At 37.7% G+C, this 18,858-nt stretch overlaps 1 protein-coding gene across 7 annotated transcripts in view; it reads right to left on the bottom strand.

The window, feature by feature from the left end:
• NFIB (nuclear factor I B) overlaps positions 1-18,858 on the bottom strand; it is a 169,248-nt gene that overhangs the window by 143,040 nt on the left and 7,350 nt on the right. The gene's annotated exons all lie outside the window — the stretch shown is intronic.

Raw genomic sequence — 18,858 nt, 5'->3', positions numbered from 1 at the left:
CAGTCCTAAATTTCAACAGTTGAGAACAGGGTAATGTGGCCCACTTGAATGGGCACAGATATTGGAGATTAGAGTTTCCTTTTCAATTTGCCATACATTTTTTGTTCAGCCTAAGGAAAATTGTTTAATGCATTAAATGAAGATGCTTCATATTATCTACAGACCTCTTGCAACGTATCATATACACTTAGACCCTTCAGTAGCTTCAGGTCTCAGACCTGCCTCTTGTGTGTATGGACAACTCTTTTATGTCTGGCTAAACTTTTTTCATCATAGAAATGATGGAGGATTTGCATTGTTTCACATGATGGTGCTGTTCAGGAAATAAAGTATTTCTGTGCTGAATTCAAGTCTGCTTCTGTAAGAAAATATTTAAATATGTGCATGATTATGGCAAGAAGAAAGATAAAAACATGAACCACAACAAATAAACTATATTCTACACATTCGCAGAACATTCAGATTTAACCACCAAATAACAAAGAATAATTATACATGTAAATGCATATGTGCAACTGAGTTGGATCCCTAAACGTTAAGACTTCCCTTATTACAGAATACATATTGTATATTAATCTCAGTTACACTTATTTCAACCTTATAGGCTGCTGCCTCATTTGAATATGTTTAACATGAGCAAGTAGGCCAGTAGAGAATAGTCAGTGTGACACTTCACAATTAAACTTTGATGTACATGATGTAACCTTGCTTACATACTTGCACCACTAGTGGTAAAAATGGCACCAGTTCCACAAAGCACAAGTGTCAGTTTACTGTATAAAGTTACTATCTGTAATTTACAGTTTTGCTGATTCAGAAGGAAGAAGTGGCAAATAAATACAACACAAATATATTCACAAAACACAAAACTTAAATACTCTTCATGTGGTCACATAAACACAACAGGCAGTGGTAAACCCCCCAAACCAAATGTAAGTAACAATTTTCATTAAACCAAAAGAATGTATAGCAATGATTTTACCCTATAATTCTTACTGGATGTACTCCATCAATGGCGTACCTTAACTTCACTTTCCTAGTTTGCTGCTAAGCTATGAACATGGACGTAATTATAGTTGTTGGCTTCTAACTCTCTCTGTAAACCGTGTAGAAATAAACTGCTATTACTGAGCATACACACTATAAATGTGCTTTGACAACATAGGTAAAGGAGAAAAAAAAGTCAAAAAAACACCAAAAGGAAAGACAACCACAGCAATGATAAAGATCATGACAGAAAGCACATCAAGGTCACTTATGGCTTACACTAATTTGCTAGAGGTCAAAGGTTCATTACATTCACATGAACAAATGCATTCACATTTTAAAGCAAGTGGCCTCTTAAAAATCTGAACTTGTTTAGATGCCTCAGATTTCTCACTTTTCAACAAATGTGTGAGAACATTACCTGCCACGCATGTTCAAATATTTACTTTGTGTAGGAAAAAAAATGTCTTCAACTCATAAATTTTGTAAGACACATCTTATTTTGATACCGTTATCTGGATGAAGGCTGTGCCAGAGTCACACTTTTGTGGTTTCCAAGATGAGCCTTTTAAGTATTCTGATAGAAATATACTCTTGTATTGTGTAATTTCTTTTCACTACTTCTACAGAGAGTTTAAACTGCCTACAAAAGAGTTGCCCATGATACCCTAACACTTTTTATCAATAAAACATTATACTAATAATCTTCACCATTTCTTACAAACCACCATGAACTTTTGAAATTAAATATTTAATTTAAAAGGGTATTTAACACACTATTCAGTATGGCTCCATGAATAGGGAGCAGATTACTTAAATAGGCAATCTGTACACTACAGATTGAAAAATACTCCTTCTGAAGTGTACGCATTGAAGAAAAACCTACAGTGAACATTTTCTCCCCTAATGAAAAGTCCTCTTAATTATGAATCTTGCACATTTAAGGAAAGTTGACTCATAATAACCAGAGAAGATACTGAGAAGAAAAGATGCTACAAAGTTACAGTTTGTGAACAAAAGCACCACCTTTGAACAGGCTACTTTCTCAAATTGAACTATACAGAAGCTTCATTTATATCCTAGCTTTTGCATATCGGTTAAAATACAGTTCCTCAAGCCTTGTCTATTAGACTTTGAACATAATTTTATTAATTTCAGACAGGTGAGAGAATAATCATCTAAACCATTCAAAATTATCAGGAAAATTTACAAGAATATGCACTCATCTAGAGGAAAAACATGACTCTGTCCACCAACCCTGCAGCTTCTGATAGGATGTACTGTAGGCATATTTGCCATGTTACTCTCTTTTTTTCCATTGATCTGATCACATGAGTAGCAGCAGCCAATATGTCACTCATAGAAATCTCAGACCACTATCCTTGTCACGTGCAGACTGACTGTAAATTTTAAGTGCAGAGAACACAAAACATGAGTGAAATGCTAGAACAATTCTGCACGTACTTCACCATTGAAGCAGACCACCGTTGCTTTTGAACTTCAGGGAGATCTTCAACATACTAATGGCCCAACTGAGCTGCCAAGCTCTTTTGCTTTGCTTTTCTATAACTGTTTTATTATAACTTCTGTCCTGCAAGGGATAGTGAACAACTCCTCATCTCTGTCTTCTGCTGTACAGCCCAAGGAATGCACCGAACACACACATGAAATCCCAAGACTATACGTTAAATTACCTCACCACTAGAACTCCACACACTCCTGCGTGTTACGAAACCAGGTCCACAGGAACTGGGAATCAACCAAGGTAAGGCAGCAGCCTATTGTCCCTTTCACACCAGACCTTCATGTACATGTCACAAAAGCTACTAAAACCCAGCTGCAGCAAGTGCTACCACAGCTATGAAAGTGTTCTCTGTTCTTAGAGGGAAGCAAAGGAACTGGACTTTACTCTTCCCAGCATGTCCACAATCTACTTTTGCTCTTCTTTTTTAGTTCTTTGCAGTCTTACCCATAGCCCATCCACCCTTCCACTGTGAATGCCAAGTGGACTCTCTGACTATTCCACTTTAGTTAATTCAGCCAAAGCCAAAACAGCACAGACTTGAATGGCAAAACCCAGAATACCTAACAATTGTACTGAAGACATTTCTTTCTCTATTTCCAAAATCTTCAAAAGCAAGACACTGACAGTCATTAACCTACATGCCAAAGGTCTCTTTCAGTATATAAGCATATCTCAACATCTGCAGTATGGTCCACAAACTTTATGCAGCATCTTTGTTGTATATGGCCCACAACTTTATACAACATCTATGGACGCAGAACAGCATAAAAACACATGGCTACATATAGCGTTTTCTCTAGAGTAAATAAAAATATACAGGAAGGACAGAGAGACAGTATACACAGAAAGTTGCTTTTGATAATAATCCACTTTATAGAAGTAGATAACAATGTTACTATTTTGCTGTTTTCTTTTAGCCCAGATAAAATGTTTCCTTAGAGTTTTCTTTAACAGTCATGAGATTATCACAGTTGGTGCAACAGATGTTGGTCTCTAGGAAGAATGGTTGATCCTGTAAAACCTGCTTTCTCATGTGCAGGCCCTTTGAAATCAGTGGGATTTATGTAAATAGGGATTTGCAGGATTAGGTCTACAGTCTAGAGAGTCTGCAGTACTTCAGTCATACGTGTTCTAGTTTTGTTGCCTGGGAACCCAATACACTAGAATAGCTTCTGAACAGGCCAAGCATCCTTTAAAGAAGCAGTATGAATCTGAACACAGACCTTGAAACATGAATTCAGTATTATGACTTTAAATTACTGTAAAATAACCCCTCCTGAGACAAATGAGGTTCAAAGAGACTAGACAAGATCCATATTAATCTACAAAATATAAGAAGAATGTCCCTCACATTTACAAAACTGGAAAGGGAGAAAAATTAAAATTCTTTTCTCCTTTTTTTATTTTTTCTAAATGGAACACAACATTCGATATGCATATTTTCTTCTCCCAGCATCCAGAGCCACAAACATTCTGTATACACTAACTTTGGGTTTCCATGGAGACACAAGAAGAGAGACTACTATTCAGAAGTCAACAGACCTGTCTAGTGCAAGGGGTTTCAAAACTGGTGCTATTGGCAATGGAGATGGCATCCTCCACTGCCCGCTACTCACACTTGCTCTTGAGTACTCTTCACTCAGACCCTGCCCACTCCTCCACAACCCCACATCTACTCTCTCACTTCACCCCCTCCCCACATCCCCAGAGGTCAGGAGCTGGGTTACTGCTGCAGTTTCCATTGACAAAGAGCAACCTAGCTCTCAAATGGTGACAGACTGCAAAAGAGCTGATGAGTGTTAACAGTCGCTGTGGAGACAGCTCCATGAAGAAAGGAAATGCTGGCACATTTATTCATCATCTGTGATGTCCAGTGATGCAGTTATTCTGCCACCCACCTGTCTGCCACAAAGGCAACGAGAAATATGTCAGCATGGCACTGGTGAGGCCTCACTTTGAATCCTGTACTCAGTTTTGGGCCCTCCACTACAGGAAAGAAATTCAGGTGCTGAAGCAAGTCCAGAAAGAGCAACAGAGATGCTGAAGGGTCTAGTGAAAAAGTTCTGTGAGGAGCAGCTGAGAGAACCGGGTTCTTTAGCTTGGAGAAAAGGAGGCTGAGGGGAGACCTTAGTGCTCTCTATAACTACCTGAAAAGAGACTGTAGCCAGAGGGCAGTCAATCCCTTCTCCCAAGTAATTTGTGACAGGGCAAGAGGCAATGGCCTTGAGTTGCACCAGGGAAAGTTTATCTTGGTTATTAGGAAAAAAACTGATCACCAAAAGCATTGCAACAGGCTGCCCAGGGAATTGGTTGAGGTGTCCCTGGAGGTGTCTAAAAGACATGCAGATGTGGTGGTTAGGGATTAGTGGTGGACTTGGCAGCGCTAGGTTAGCAGTTGCATATGATGATCTTGGAGGTCTTTTCAAACCTAAGTGACTCTGGAATTCTATGTGCCACTTTCAAACAGGTCATGTGTTACCAGTGATAAAGAAACCAGATCTGAAAACCAAGGTAAGGCATCTTAGACAATAAGATGCATAATAATTAGGATGTGTACCAAACACCATTCACTGAAACTGGAAACTGTGTATCAAACACCACATCAACACACACATCAACAGACACAGATGCATATATTAGTATTAGAAAATAAAACATACATATAACAGAGACATGTTCAAATTAATCTCTTAAGGTTACTCCAATGGGCATATTTTTCCCGAGTGTGTTGACATCACCCTGTAGGGAACCCATAGGAGCAGTGTACATAAAAGCACATGAAGATGTCATATGAATGCAGGGCTCCCATGAGCTTCCTCAGACCTTACCACGATATCTTATCACTGTGTTTGTGCAGGCAGACTTCAGAAGAGTCAAATCTAAGAATTCTAGATTTGCAACTTTTTGCAGTGTGTAGATTAATCATTAGATTACATTCTGTTAATTCTGACACGTGTTCCCAGGGCACTTACAATGAAAGCCAATAACTTCATAAATAGAGTTGCTACAATAAAGCTGTCACTAATCACTCTTTCCCAAAATAAAAACCACAACTATTACTATTCACCAGTCATATCTACATGATCTAATATTGTTGCATTGTAGTGTCTCAACTGCATTTGTTGATGTCAGACACAAGTGCCTATTAATGGTAAGAAAAGTGTCATGAGCACAGAGAAGAAAGAGTATCTCACTATACCCTAACGTGGAACTTAAGAAAAGATCGATGTATGGCCCTCTCACTAGATAGAATAGGGTCTGTCTTAATGTTCATCCTACTGTGAAACACTTCAGCAAGTTACCAATAATATGACTTGAATTCTGACAAGGTCAAACTGGCTGGACTATATTTAAAACACTTTTATCTTACTGCAATAGGATAATGTGTTCTAAGACTATAGACCACAGGAACATAAGACTCTTCTGCTGATTTAACCTAGGCTCAGAAGCTAATGCTCTGTACTATGCTTCAAGTTAATTACAGCTGAACAATGCAAAACAGCATAAGACTCCAACACAACCCCAAGTGAATTAGTATGGCCTTCTGATCAAAGAAAACTAAGCAGGCTATGTCCAGAAAAACAATTACAGAACTGAAAATGTCTGAGAGAAAGTTCAGGTGATTTTAGTTGCTCACTGTTTGTGAAGTCAAAGCTCAGAAAAGGAAGAAATTTGACTACTGCATTAGCATCATTGAACCCAGAGATTACAAAGGACATCAAGAGATCACCTGAAACACTTGTCTGCCAGACAACTCAAGCTTAGGTGTGTTGCTTTGGTAGATGCTTCCTAAACCTGTCCTTGATAAAAATAACACTACCCTCATCATTAGAAAGATACTGAGTTTTTTCTTGAGCACATTCTTTACTGATGAAATGTTGAGTCTTCACTTCTTGACCTACCTATGAGGAAGGCTAATCAGAAAATTAGAAAGTTTCTAGCTACTTCCAAATAACTCACACTTTTTTTCTCACATACATACAGCAATCAAAACTAGACAGCATTAAAAAACATCATTAGTCCTTTCAGTTGGATGCAATTAGTTGCAACTTCCTTCTAGGTCTTGCTTCACACTACTGAATGATCAATATCATTATTTGACTCCGTGATGATCCTAGTCCTGAACCTGGAATACATCTTTGAACACACATTCTTTACATCACACAAATACTGAAGGACAAACAACAGATTAATTGCTGGCCCTAATGCTGTGTTTGTGAGTGCTAAGAAGTCATTCCAAATGTTCCAAAAAGGATTAATGCAGTATAACAAGTCTATTTAATTACTGAAAGACCAGTGATCCTCATTTTACTATAAGCAGCTTTTCCTTTATTTAGAGGTTGTAAATAGAATAGGAATCATTATAGGACAACTATAATTCTTGTCCCAGAATATTCAAGTTATATCAGCAATGTAGTGAAAAAAATACATGAAAGGCCAAGGAGGACTATATACACACACTGCATTTGTGTATGACAATGCAAGATTAGTACCTTTTAAAATATACCAGCACTCCTCACTATAGTTAAGATGCAAAAAACATTTCTTATGCTCTATGTAACAATGTGATATGTCTCCTTAACTAAAAAAAAAAAAAAAAAAGGCAACAGTTCAGCCAGTTAAAGTAATTACACATAGCTTTAAAAACAATTCCCTTGGGTTTAATAAAACCATCAAAGTCCGTGACTTCTACAACATAAGCCTTTACAGATGACTGAACTACAAGCAGTGAACCCACCTATGAATGCATATATGGGAAAATCACAACTTGATATAGTTGAAATTATGTGTCTGAACCTAGACAGTCCAATCAATTTTCCGATTCTCCTTTCTGAACAAGCTGGTTATTCTTTAACTGGAAGATAAACAACAGAATAAGTTTTGATGTTAACCCTTGGTTCACTGTAAACCGCAGTTTCAGTATCAGGTGGGAAAGTGCATTGACAGACTTCTTTTCACTTTCATAAATTATTGTCACCTCCCACTCTGAGAAGCAGACACAGAAATTTTGTAGGTGTTATTATGGCTGGTTCATTACCAACCCTGAAATATCATCATAAAGGGAGGAATGAGGAAAGCAATGACTTAAGGTGTAAAAGTTGAGGAAAGCAATGACTTAAGGTGTAAAAGTAGAGGGCACACTGGGTCCAAAAAGTACAGGTTACTAATGAAGTATTTAGGAGTGTTTCAGTACAATCAGTGGAGGCTTCAGACAAAGGTAGGCCCTCTACGACACAGCTCTGGACTAAGCCCTTATACAAAACAATGATGACCCCATCAGTTGCCTCACAGACCAGATCTGCCCAAGTCTGGGAGATGAAAGAGGATGGCCAGCATATTCCAGACACAGACACACTGTATATCAGCTTGGTTTTCGTCTCACACCTCACCAAAACTCCTGATCATCCTGTGCATAGGACTACAGTAGAGGAACTTCAGTGTTCTCTGGCCTGAGCTATTGGCCCACTTGACTGAAAACCTGTAACCAGAGTGGAGAGAAGGATGAGTGAGATCAAAGGCCACCCCTGCAGCACTGCAAATGCCTCCTCTGTGGTTGAACGTGGATGAACATACATACAGTTACCCCATGATGAGTGTTTCTTTTATCTTTCTGTCTGAAGTATTTTTTCCTTCACTGTATCAGGGCAAGGAAACTCACAGAGCCCCCTGAGCCACCAAAGCCATGTCCCACCTTTAAGGGCCAGCCCTGCCCAGAGCTCCTGCTGAATGAAGCACAGGTGACATGAGGAGTGCTCCCACCACACACCCAGTCTCCTATGATGGGCCAACTCCACTGCGCCTTCCTCCTCTCTGACACCTTCTCCCACAAAGCAGTACCACCTCAGGGCTTTCAGTGAAGGAATGCTTTGTGCTGGCCCTCCCTGCTTGGGCAAGTTTCTTCCGTCTGGGCATGAGAAAACTGGGTATAACATTTTTTTACAACACAGAGCCCACTTGGGGGCTGGGCACTAGCACATGGATTTTGCTTGCAGTAAAATATAGGAGGGTTGAATTTTTTAGGCAGTACATTACCTCAGTATTTCACAACCCCCGCTGGGGCAGTGCTGAAGCAAGTTGTGTTCTCTCTCCCTGGGACAAGAGACACAGAGAGATTAAGTAACCTGCCCGAGGTCACCCAGGGAGCCACAGCAGGGCTGGGGACCAGGACAAAGATTTTCAAGTCCTTGCATCAAAATATTGAGACATACTTTACACTGTCATCACTGTGATAGTATTCAAGCTCCTTGCACCAGCATTCCCACCCTCTTCTTTCAGAGGAATATAAAACTGCAATTAAAAATCACACCTACATTGTAGAGTTTCACACAGAAGGAAAAGGTTTGGTCACCTACAAGCACATGGGAATGCTGTATGCACACAGACAATCTGGGGGTTTTTTTTCAAGAAAAGGCAGAATAAGTCTGCAAAGAAATCAGGTGTACTGCAGAAATACAAACCTGACCACACGCTGCAGAAGTCAGTGCAAAGTGTTGTGAAAGAATATGGGGTTTACACTGTGTCAATTTGTTTGAATAAATATAAGCAAAGTTTAAGGCTAAAGCCCTAAAATAAGAACATATCAATTATCTGATGACAATTGGATTACAAATTTACTTGTTTTATAGTGGTACCAGTACTAGCCTAGTAGCTTTCTTAACCCAGCAAGGTTGTATCATGCCAGTTTTTCAACAAATCCAGTTACTGATTTTAAAAGGCATTACTTCCTAAAACAGTGTCACAATGCAGCAGATGATTTGATGTAATATCCATCTCAAAAAACTAAACTGTCCTAGCAGTCAAACTGTAGGTAATTACAGGAAGCACAAAGCCTACATCAAGAAGCTGACATTAGCATCAGGGATATTGACAGTAGGCAGTTTGTCAAGATAAAGGACCAATTACTCCCCCCCAACAAGAGTAATACTTAAGAACAAGTAGCTTACACTAGAAATAATCCATTTCACAATTAAAAAAAAAAGTATGACAAAGATTGTTCTTTGTCCCTTTTCAATAATTTTAGATACTGCATCAAGCATTACCTGTAAAGTCCTTTGCTTTAGAGACCATGATTGCTCTTGAATACAATCTCGGTCTTTTAGAAATTGATGTTTTGGTATAAAGAAATCAATAGCCATTTATGACATTGACACGAAACACTTCTCCATTTCATGCCCAGAAATTATTTTGAGCACTCTTTTTTCCTAAAAATTGAAGCAGTGTGCATATCCATTAGATTTTAATCTCTAAACATTTTCAAAGCAGAACCTTCCTCCCAGCACATCCCACTCAAACAAAGCTCACAATGAAATTGGATTGACTAAGACTGATGACTTTTGCCCTCAAAAAATGTAGTGACCCCATGCACCTCAACAGAGCAGAATTCCACAGCAGCCTGAGAGAGGATGAAGTTTTCTTCCAGCTCCTAGAAATCCCCACACCACTTCTTCTGCTCTGGAGGACAGTCAATTTGTCCCCATCGCTGTCAGCAGACAAAAGGTGGTGACATCAGGAGCACATCCAAAGGAGGACACAGCTGCTCCAGAAAGACACTGTAAAAGCCGCTGGGCTGTAAATTTGGGGCTGAGGTCTTCTTGTCAGCAATTACCACAAAGAACCAGAAGAAGTGGCATGGCTGCTGAACAATGGAGAGGTCAAGCAGTTCGCAGCCATTTCATGACCCAGAACAAGTCAAGGTCAAGAGATTCAGGTAGCAGCTTGGCCTAGGCATGAGTTAAGCACAAATGAATTGTTTTAACAAATCAGCTTTGGTCAATTAAACCTAACAAGACCCATTGCATTACATAGCAGGGTTCTTGACATTAAGGCCAGGCGCTGAGGCCAGCCTCGTAAAACACGTGTTTTAACGTGGCATAACAAATTTAAGGTAATCCTTTCAGAAACTGCAGATGTCAGAATAAGTTGTCTTGACTAGGAGAAGTTTTCACACTTTTAAATCAGGGACACCGGCGTGTAGTCAACCTTTCAAAAAGTTCGTCATCATTTTCAATGGCATTACTGATGCAATGGAAAACTGATGCTCCAGTAAATGTACTTGCTATCTTTCAGACATAAGGCACATCCATAACAATCTTCTAAGCATTTCTCTGTTAGTCACTTCATCAAAAAAGGTTTGGCATTTTAGGCCAATGCAATTAACAAGCAAAAAATACATACTCTGTGAATATTTTTGTTACATTTAATTTCTAAAGTCAAACAGTTTGTAATTACTGGATTCTAATGTGTGGAAATTTATCTGTTTCTATTTTTAAGACAAGTGTATAAATCCTATGACATCACAGAACATAGCTTGTGAAGAACGTGGCAAGATAATTGACTACAAATTCAAATGCAATGCTAAATTTAAGATAATCACTTCATAACCATCTTTCACTTGTTTAAATTCATCCTTTATGAAAATATGTATAGTAATTCAAGTTAATATATCTTGAAGATCAGGATGTCAAATACATAAACAATAGGTTCAAGATATAAATGTTTTAAATTATCAATTGTCAAATAATTGCAAATAATATAGAATAGATTTCTTGTGCACAGCATTCATATCAAACAAAAATCACACAACTTTTTTCCTAATTTCTCAACAGACACACCAAGTTTCTCAGAGTTCAATAATTGTTTGGTTTTGCACTTGGCTTTCCTGTTCACTCCCTAAGGAAGAAAATGGGAATTGTTTTGTTCAATTTCTGTATGTATTTTTTTCAGAGGAGAAATAGTTAAAACCCCACTTTACAGCCACAGAGAGGTGTTTAGTGAAGGCACCTTTACAGAAGAATACTGGAAAACATAATGTGTCCCTTCTATTCTGGAGATAGGCATTTAGTGTTAAAAAGTGAACATTTTCTCTGAGGGAAAAGAATACTTAATGATTGAAGGGGCTTTAGCTAAGCTTTTACACCATGCCTTCCTCAATGACCTATCACAGCAACTTCTCCTCTATTTCTTAGCATTAAAAAAAAAAAAAAGTAGTTTAAATAAACATCATAGGCAATTGGGAGCAAACTAATGGTAAAATGACTCTGAAGTCCCTATAACTTTAAGTCACCTTTTTGGACTTGAAGAGGGGTCTGGGAGCAAGCAGGATGTAACACATAGGAGTCACAGGGCATAAAGGCAAAAGCTCTGTTCCTCAGGCTAGTCAAAAACATTCAAAACACTGTTATTGATAAACACACTTTAGACTGTCACCTCTTCCTCAAAACTCCCCCTAAAAGCTAAGTCTGAAGTGCCTATTTCCCACCACTTTCTTTGTGGGGAAAAAACAAAGGTAGAACAAAAGTCAAATGCCAATAACAATGTTGCTAAGAAACAGCTAAAGAAATATATTTATGTAAAATCAAAAAAATCCAATATACTTCAAAAAGGAAAGAACCTCTCTCAAAGGAGAACTCAGTGGAGGGAGACTGTAAACAATCTTCACACACAACTGTGTAGCTTCACTGTGTAGCTTCTCACACAACTCACTGCTCCCAGACAGTACAATATACACACTGAAATTAACTCTGTTCTGTCTTACACAAAGCTAATAATCTAAGATTTACTCCCTCTTTACTAGGTTCTGAGCCTTTACAACCTCTTCTAATCCAGGCCTCACTGCCCCGAGCCAGGTTTTTAGCAACAACTTCTAAAAATTCCACCAGAGTTTAAAAACATAAAAAAGAGATACAGAGTAAAATCATTAAACCTCCCTATAACAAGCTATATCTTGATTGACATCTATCAAACAAATTGACTAATCACACAGACCTTTTTCTCTTTTCTCATTCATCTCATGTCTGGTAAGTGACTCCAGATAAGGAGTCTTCTTCTCTGCCCCACAATGGAAGAAGCAACCCTACTCAGTTAAGATAGCCCTTTAAATTTATCTGAACATCATCCTAACGTGGGCAATTACAGCAAAGAAACATTTCACCTTGCTGCAGAGACTGGATGTAAAGCTTTAGGAAGCCTCTTGAATTACTGTGTTTGACATGGTTAGTCTGCTGATCCAAGCACCACAGTGTCAGAGGGCCAGAGTGTACTTAATATAACTATGTTACTACACGAGCAGCAGGGAAGGAGAAGAAGGAAAAGGTAGGGAAGAAAGGAAAGCTAGAAAAAGAAGTGAACTTGACAGCAATCTCATGCAATTAACTTTAAAATACAATTTGCAGTGTTATTTAGTGTTTAATTATTTTAATGAAATTTTCACAGTTACAGTGAATTCAATATGCATGAAAATTTAAGAAAATTTAAAACATAAAATTCTGGTTTTGCTTGAAGTATTTTCTTTATGAATTGGGGCAGTTATAGTTTAGAAGCATTCTTTTCATTCACAGTATTGTTTCTCTGTCTGAAACTACAGTGAAGCAAGAATCTTCTGTTTCCTTTTCTGTTCTTTATAGCTTCTTGCTGTCAATCTAAATGTCGTTCATAAATTAACACTGAGCTCTAAGTTTTCAACTAATTGCATAGAATTTATATGAACCTAAATCTCTTTTGTCTTAAACAATAACAATAATAAACAATAACAATTGCTGTTATTTAACCCTATGAAAATTACTCATTTTAGTGTATCAGGTAAGAAAGACCAGAATGAGGTAAATGCTCCTTCCCAGAATGTATATATATTTAATTCCTGTTGGCAACAATAAAATTAAATATGGAAAACTCCCTTTCCTTTCTCATGAATCTGTCACATGACCTGCAATCCTGCTCTGAGGAAAATTAAAATTAAAAAGAAAAAAAAAAATTTTGAATTCTTCAGATCTACTGTTCGAACGTCAGTTCAAACATAAACATTCTGAAAAATGGCATTAAGTAACCTTTCAGAATGTTTCAGTATCGTACCTCTTCATAAACAAAGTATCTATAATAATCAATGGAAAAAACATTATTATCCTCATATATAAACTAAATTAACCTGCATCTCATAATGACAAATGTCTTTCTTGCCTGTAATTTTCAGCACAATAGAGACAGTCAACAAAATAGTTATCCAAAATTTTACATTAGGAAACTAGAAAATAAATAAATATATAAAGTGCCTTTTCCAGTTTAAAAAGGTTTTTTAAAATTACATTTTCTGCATGCCTGAATAGACTGAAATTGCCCAGAGTAATTCAGTTTTTAATAGGTTTACTATTCCTCATGAGATTTTTCAACTAAAAAAATGCTCTTCTCATACTAGAGCAGTTAAAATATAAACTCATACTTCTGTTTTTGCAGTGGCCTTCTAATTCAAAATTTAGATTTAGCCAGGGGATCAGCATGCCATTTCACTGTGTAAGTAACAAGATCCTAAAGCACCTAGATGCCTGTAGGTACAGGCAATAATAAGCTCTATTTCCTGTTGTTCCTGCTCTAACTCATAATTTGCTGTGTAAACTCCAACAAATCACCTTGCACCTTGACATATCATTCTGCAAAACAGGTAAAATGTTCTATTGTGTGTTCATAGCTACTCAGAAGGAGGCAAATCCTTAGAGTTAATAGCCATAGGACCAATCAGCAATTCAATAGACTGATTGATACTTCTAAGCCCATAATTTCTTTATTAATTGTACACAGAAGCATCAGTGCACAGAAGAAACGCAAACCCTCATCCAAAATCCATCTGGGCAGTGTAACACTACTTAGGCATATGAACATAATATGACTTAGTCAGAAACTGATTAAAATATAATTTTGAATGTGATCTTAGGTGTAACTTCACATAGTCACATCAAAGTACCCAAAATAATTTTATTTATCATATTAAAATATAGAAAGAATTGTTATAACATGTTTATATAATAAATTTGCTGTATTTTCTATGTGAAAACTACTATACAAAGAATAACGTGAAAACTACTGTACAAACCTCTTTTAAAATTTGACCTCCCTATAGAAATACATTCACAAAATTCAAAAAGCTTTAAAAAAGATCAAGCCACTGATAAACCCACCCACTTCTGCAATTCATATGTATTACGTTCAAAAAAGAATTACAATTCCCTCTGGAAGGAGGGCATATTTTTCAAGTAAGACAAGGTGCACATGTTGCCGGGACCATCCAAAGTGAAAAAGCAATATCCCCACTTGGTTTGGGATTGCCAGTTTGCTGGCATTAAGCTGTGTGGCAAAAGTTTTGACTCAACACAGCTGCAGCACCCTGCGCCCCAGCTGGGGTCATCTGCAAACATGCTTTTTATGAGTGCAGAGCACACCAAAAGCAGGGTATGTCCGAGCCCCTTGTCTGCACCACACTAGTGGGGGCAGGACACCTACGGCAGGGCCAGGGCACAGCCATCCCCACACCCGGCACCTGCCAACCTCCCGGCAGCAGCAGGGGCAGCACGGCAGGAGGGTCCCGCACACAAAGTTCTCCTCATGGCTGGCCAGTGCCCTCGTTCTTCTCTCATCTTTTTTCTCTTGCTTTCTCTTTTTTCTCCTGGGCCAGCCCCCCCACTCCAATCCCCAAGAGACAGGACACAGTCTGGCGACTCAGGGACTCACATAGGCCAGGCTTCCTTCTGTGCAGCCCTTTGGATAGAGCTGCTAATCCTTCTTATTAATTAACAAGATAATAGCAGTTAACCGGAAAGCAATATTAATGCTAACTATCTAGGAAACTTCCAACAGAAATTATTTATTCTTTTTGCCAATTTCCTGGTAACAAAGTCATGCAGCTGGAGCTGTGGCAGCATCTTGATGGTTTAAGACACTAAAAAACCAAAAGTGCCTATACAGTACGGGACTAAGGACATCTGTGTCAGTTTTCTGCCCCACTCCCCGGATAGTTTAAAAGATCCTCTCCTCTCTTGACTCCAGAGTTTATTAACAGCTGGGAATGTGGACTCCCCCAATTATATCACCCTTACATAAGGACAAAGGAGAGTGTAAACAGTAACATGACTGATCAGAGAAACATACTCTGAGAGGCACATGCACTAAAAACACTTACAAATGTTAACATTTACATGTACCATTGCTTCAGTACTTTAAACTCCCAAAGCATTTCTCAAGGTCTACTGTGCTTCATTCAGCATATGCTGAAATACGTAACATCAATTTAGGATTTTATTTACGCTGCAAAAATAAAAGTAGCAGAGGTGATGCAGGATTTAGGAATCCTGCAGACTAGGCACATTGCTAAAGGTATTTTATGTTTTAGGAAAAAAAAAAAAAAAGGAAGGTAATTTTTAATTTATTTTTTTTAATTACTGTAAGAGTAAGTAAAACATATATCAGAAGAAGGGATTTATATTATCTAGGTTCTGTTGCAGCAAACAAGTACTGCAGCTTTCATTCACTGATTGTCAAAAACTTTCCAATGTGCCCACTGCAATGCGGATGCCAACCAACGAATCAAAGGCATTCAGCAACTAGACAAAGAGGGTCTGATGCCAACCTCGGTGCCACTGGCAACCATTATTGGCATCAAGCACATTGTCTGCCTTTTTTTTCGCTTCTCCTGGCACTCAACAAACAAAATGGCGGTTCTTGTAGCAACGGGAACACAGCATAAGCGCTGCACTGAATCAAATACCATCAAATGATTTTATGGACTGAAATAGCAAATGATAGACATTCTCCGATGCCTGACGGTGGCGGGGGAGGGAAAGGCAATTTTGTCAATAGAAACAGCACTCATGCCATCTTTGAGTTTGGGTTTTATAAAATCTCTTTGTGGGACATACACACACACCTGATACACACAAGAAGCAGAGCCCCGTTGAAGTGTCTTATGATCAAGAATTATTTTGATGTTAAACACTGATCACAGTATATACTTCCCATTTTCTTCCTCCATTTCAGTCAAAGCAGCAGCATCACAACGTGTGACAATCCTCTTTTCTTTTTTATTTTTTTTTTAAATATCTTAAATCACAAGAGCATAGCAGAAAGAGCACAGAGGAAAAAAAAGATGCTGAATGTTGAGATAAGCGAAAAGTAGAATCAGAGGAAGTTGGTCAGTGACAGAACTTCATAGATCAGTCCTAATTTCTTCTTTCAAGGCAGATATGGAAGTAGCAGCTCTTTTTGTTAAGAACTGAAAAGATTATTGACACTTCTAGATCTGGAAATTGTCAATATATTGTAACATTGCTCTGCACTGCAATGCGGATGCCAACCAACAAATCACAGACATCCTAGGCTAAACAAAGAAGGTCTGATGCCAATCCTGGTGCCACTGGCAACCATCACTGGCACTCGAACTATCCTTCCTCCTCTTTTTTCCCTAATCTTCTTTTTTTAAAGCAACAAAAAAGCAAACTACTTGGCCCCTTTATTCATGTTATGTGCTAATTCCTTCTTCATATTTCATTCAGGGATTTAATTGTTTCAATGTTTCCACTTAGTTTTTACATTATACTATTAGGCATGTTTATATCTTTGGAAAGATAAATAAAAGGCAAAACACCATATGTATAAAGCAGCATTTTGGTTGACTTCATGCTTATCTTTCACAAAGCCTGGCGCTCTTAATCAAGTGCACTACAAAGTGCCACAATTAACTTGCTGTCAAGGAGTATAGACAATCAAAGTTTGATAAAATGGAAAAAAAAATACATAGATAACTTAGTATGACTTCTTCAAGAAGCACGCCAACAGATGTTAATGGAAAATTTACTGTAAAGCACCAAGACAGATACAAAATACACGCAGTTTACAATAAACAAAAGGGTCTCCTAAGAGTGACTTGGTATATAGAAATTAACCAGCTTCATCTTTCAGTATATTCTCAAAGTACCATCGTGTAACTTTGAAAGATATAACATTACAGCATGCTTATCTTACTAATTTCTCATTAGACAAGTATTTTAAATAAACTCATCTTCTCAATCCATTTAAATCAACAAAATCAGCTATGCCCTGCAATTCCTTCTCTCACTTCAAGTTACTAGTTTCCGACAACATGTAAGTCGACAGTGTGTTAAGAGTACTCTGACCCCAGATTCTTCGGCTCAAGAGCTGCTTAAACTGTTTTGCCTCCTTTTGCAGTTTTGACTTTTAGAGATGGGTAAATCCATAGAATTAATCAGTAAGCTATGTCTTACACTATATGCATTCAAAATATAATTTGAACTTTTTTTCACAAAAAGAGTTTAAAGGTACAAATTATTTGTAATTAAGTTATTTTGTTTAATGTTATCAAAGAAATCTTTCTTCCTATCGGATTTACCAGACTCTGCAGCTACTTAAATTTGCTGTAAAATATCTAAACGTGTCTGCTGCTGTGGAGAGACAAAACCCACAAAAAATACAAGTAAGGGGGGGGGAAAAAACACTTCTTTTTTTCATGACAAATAATCCAAAAAAAAAGAACCTGATTTATACGATCACTTAAACAGCACTCCTCTTGCATTGGCAACTGCTAAAAGAGTTCACTTAAAAGAAAAAGATTGTGTTTTGTATCTATTCTTTAAAAGAATGCACACACCAAATGAAGACGTGCAATTTTACTTTTTTGTTACAAAAAAAATCAATTCCATTTGTTTTCCAGTTAAATCCTGCAGTTATTTATTGGGCATCAGATAACAGCCTGCCATCTGCCCTTCTGCAGGCCATTTCTGCCTACTACCAGGCCAAGTTGTGAAATGGCCCCACCATCTGCGGATGGTCAAACTTTCCGTAGTTGAGATCTGCAGCTAAAAAATAAATGTTTTATTACTGCTGATCAGTCAGCAGTACAAAGACACACAGAAGATGGTATCATCACCAGAAAGAACCAAAATGATTCCTAACAGAGAAAACGCATTTCAGAAGCCTTGGCATCAGAGAAAAAAACCCCACCTTTATCGACTTACAGCCATTTACAACTTTAGGGAACGTGCCTATGAGTATTTTTATTGAATATGCAATATGACTAGTAGGTTTTTGCCCTGATACATGATTATCAGAAGCCCTGTTTTTATTTGCATTCTGCAGAAACTAAGTTTAAGAAGCTTTTCTATAGAGCTCCTGCAATTTTCCATATTTCAATTACTTGCCAAATTAAAGTATATGAGTGTGATTATGAAAATATACTTTACATAGAAAATTATCTCAAAATATTATGACCTGGATCTTTGTTTTAAAGCTCACATAGGTAAGATAAGCGATGTAAAATATTAATAAAAGATTAGATAATGTATGCTGTAATTCTGATTCTATTTGGTAAATACAAGAAGTATATCTGTGCTAAAGTATTTTCAAGTTTTGTTTTATAGGCATGAGAAAGTCTACAGTTGCTCTTCCATGTGATAGCAGATTCATCAGTTTAAGGATAACTACTTGGTTATTTGTAACTACAAAGACAATAATAAATATTGGTAGTATGTACAATTGCACATGCCTTCATCTGTTACTAACACTACTGGAGG

The sequence above is a fragment of the Manacus vitellinus genome, unplaced genomic scaffold (assembly GCF_001715985.3).
Source record: "Manacus vitellinus isolate BGI_N305 unplaced genomic scaffold, ASM171598v3 scaffold_18_pilon, whole genome shotgun sequence".
Taxonomy (NCBI): Eukaryota; Metazoa; Chordata; class Aves; order Passeriformes; family Pipridae; genus Manacus; species Manacus vitellinus.
The sequence above is the reverse complement of the archived record's forward strand: the minus strand, read 5'-3'. Positions and strand labels throughout refer to the sequence as shown.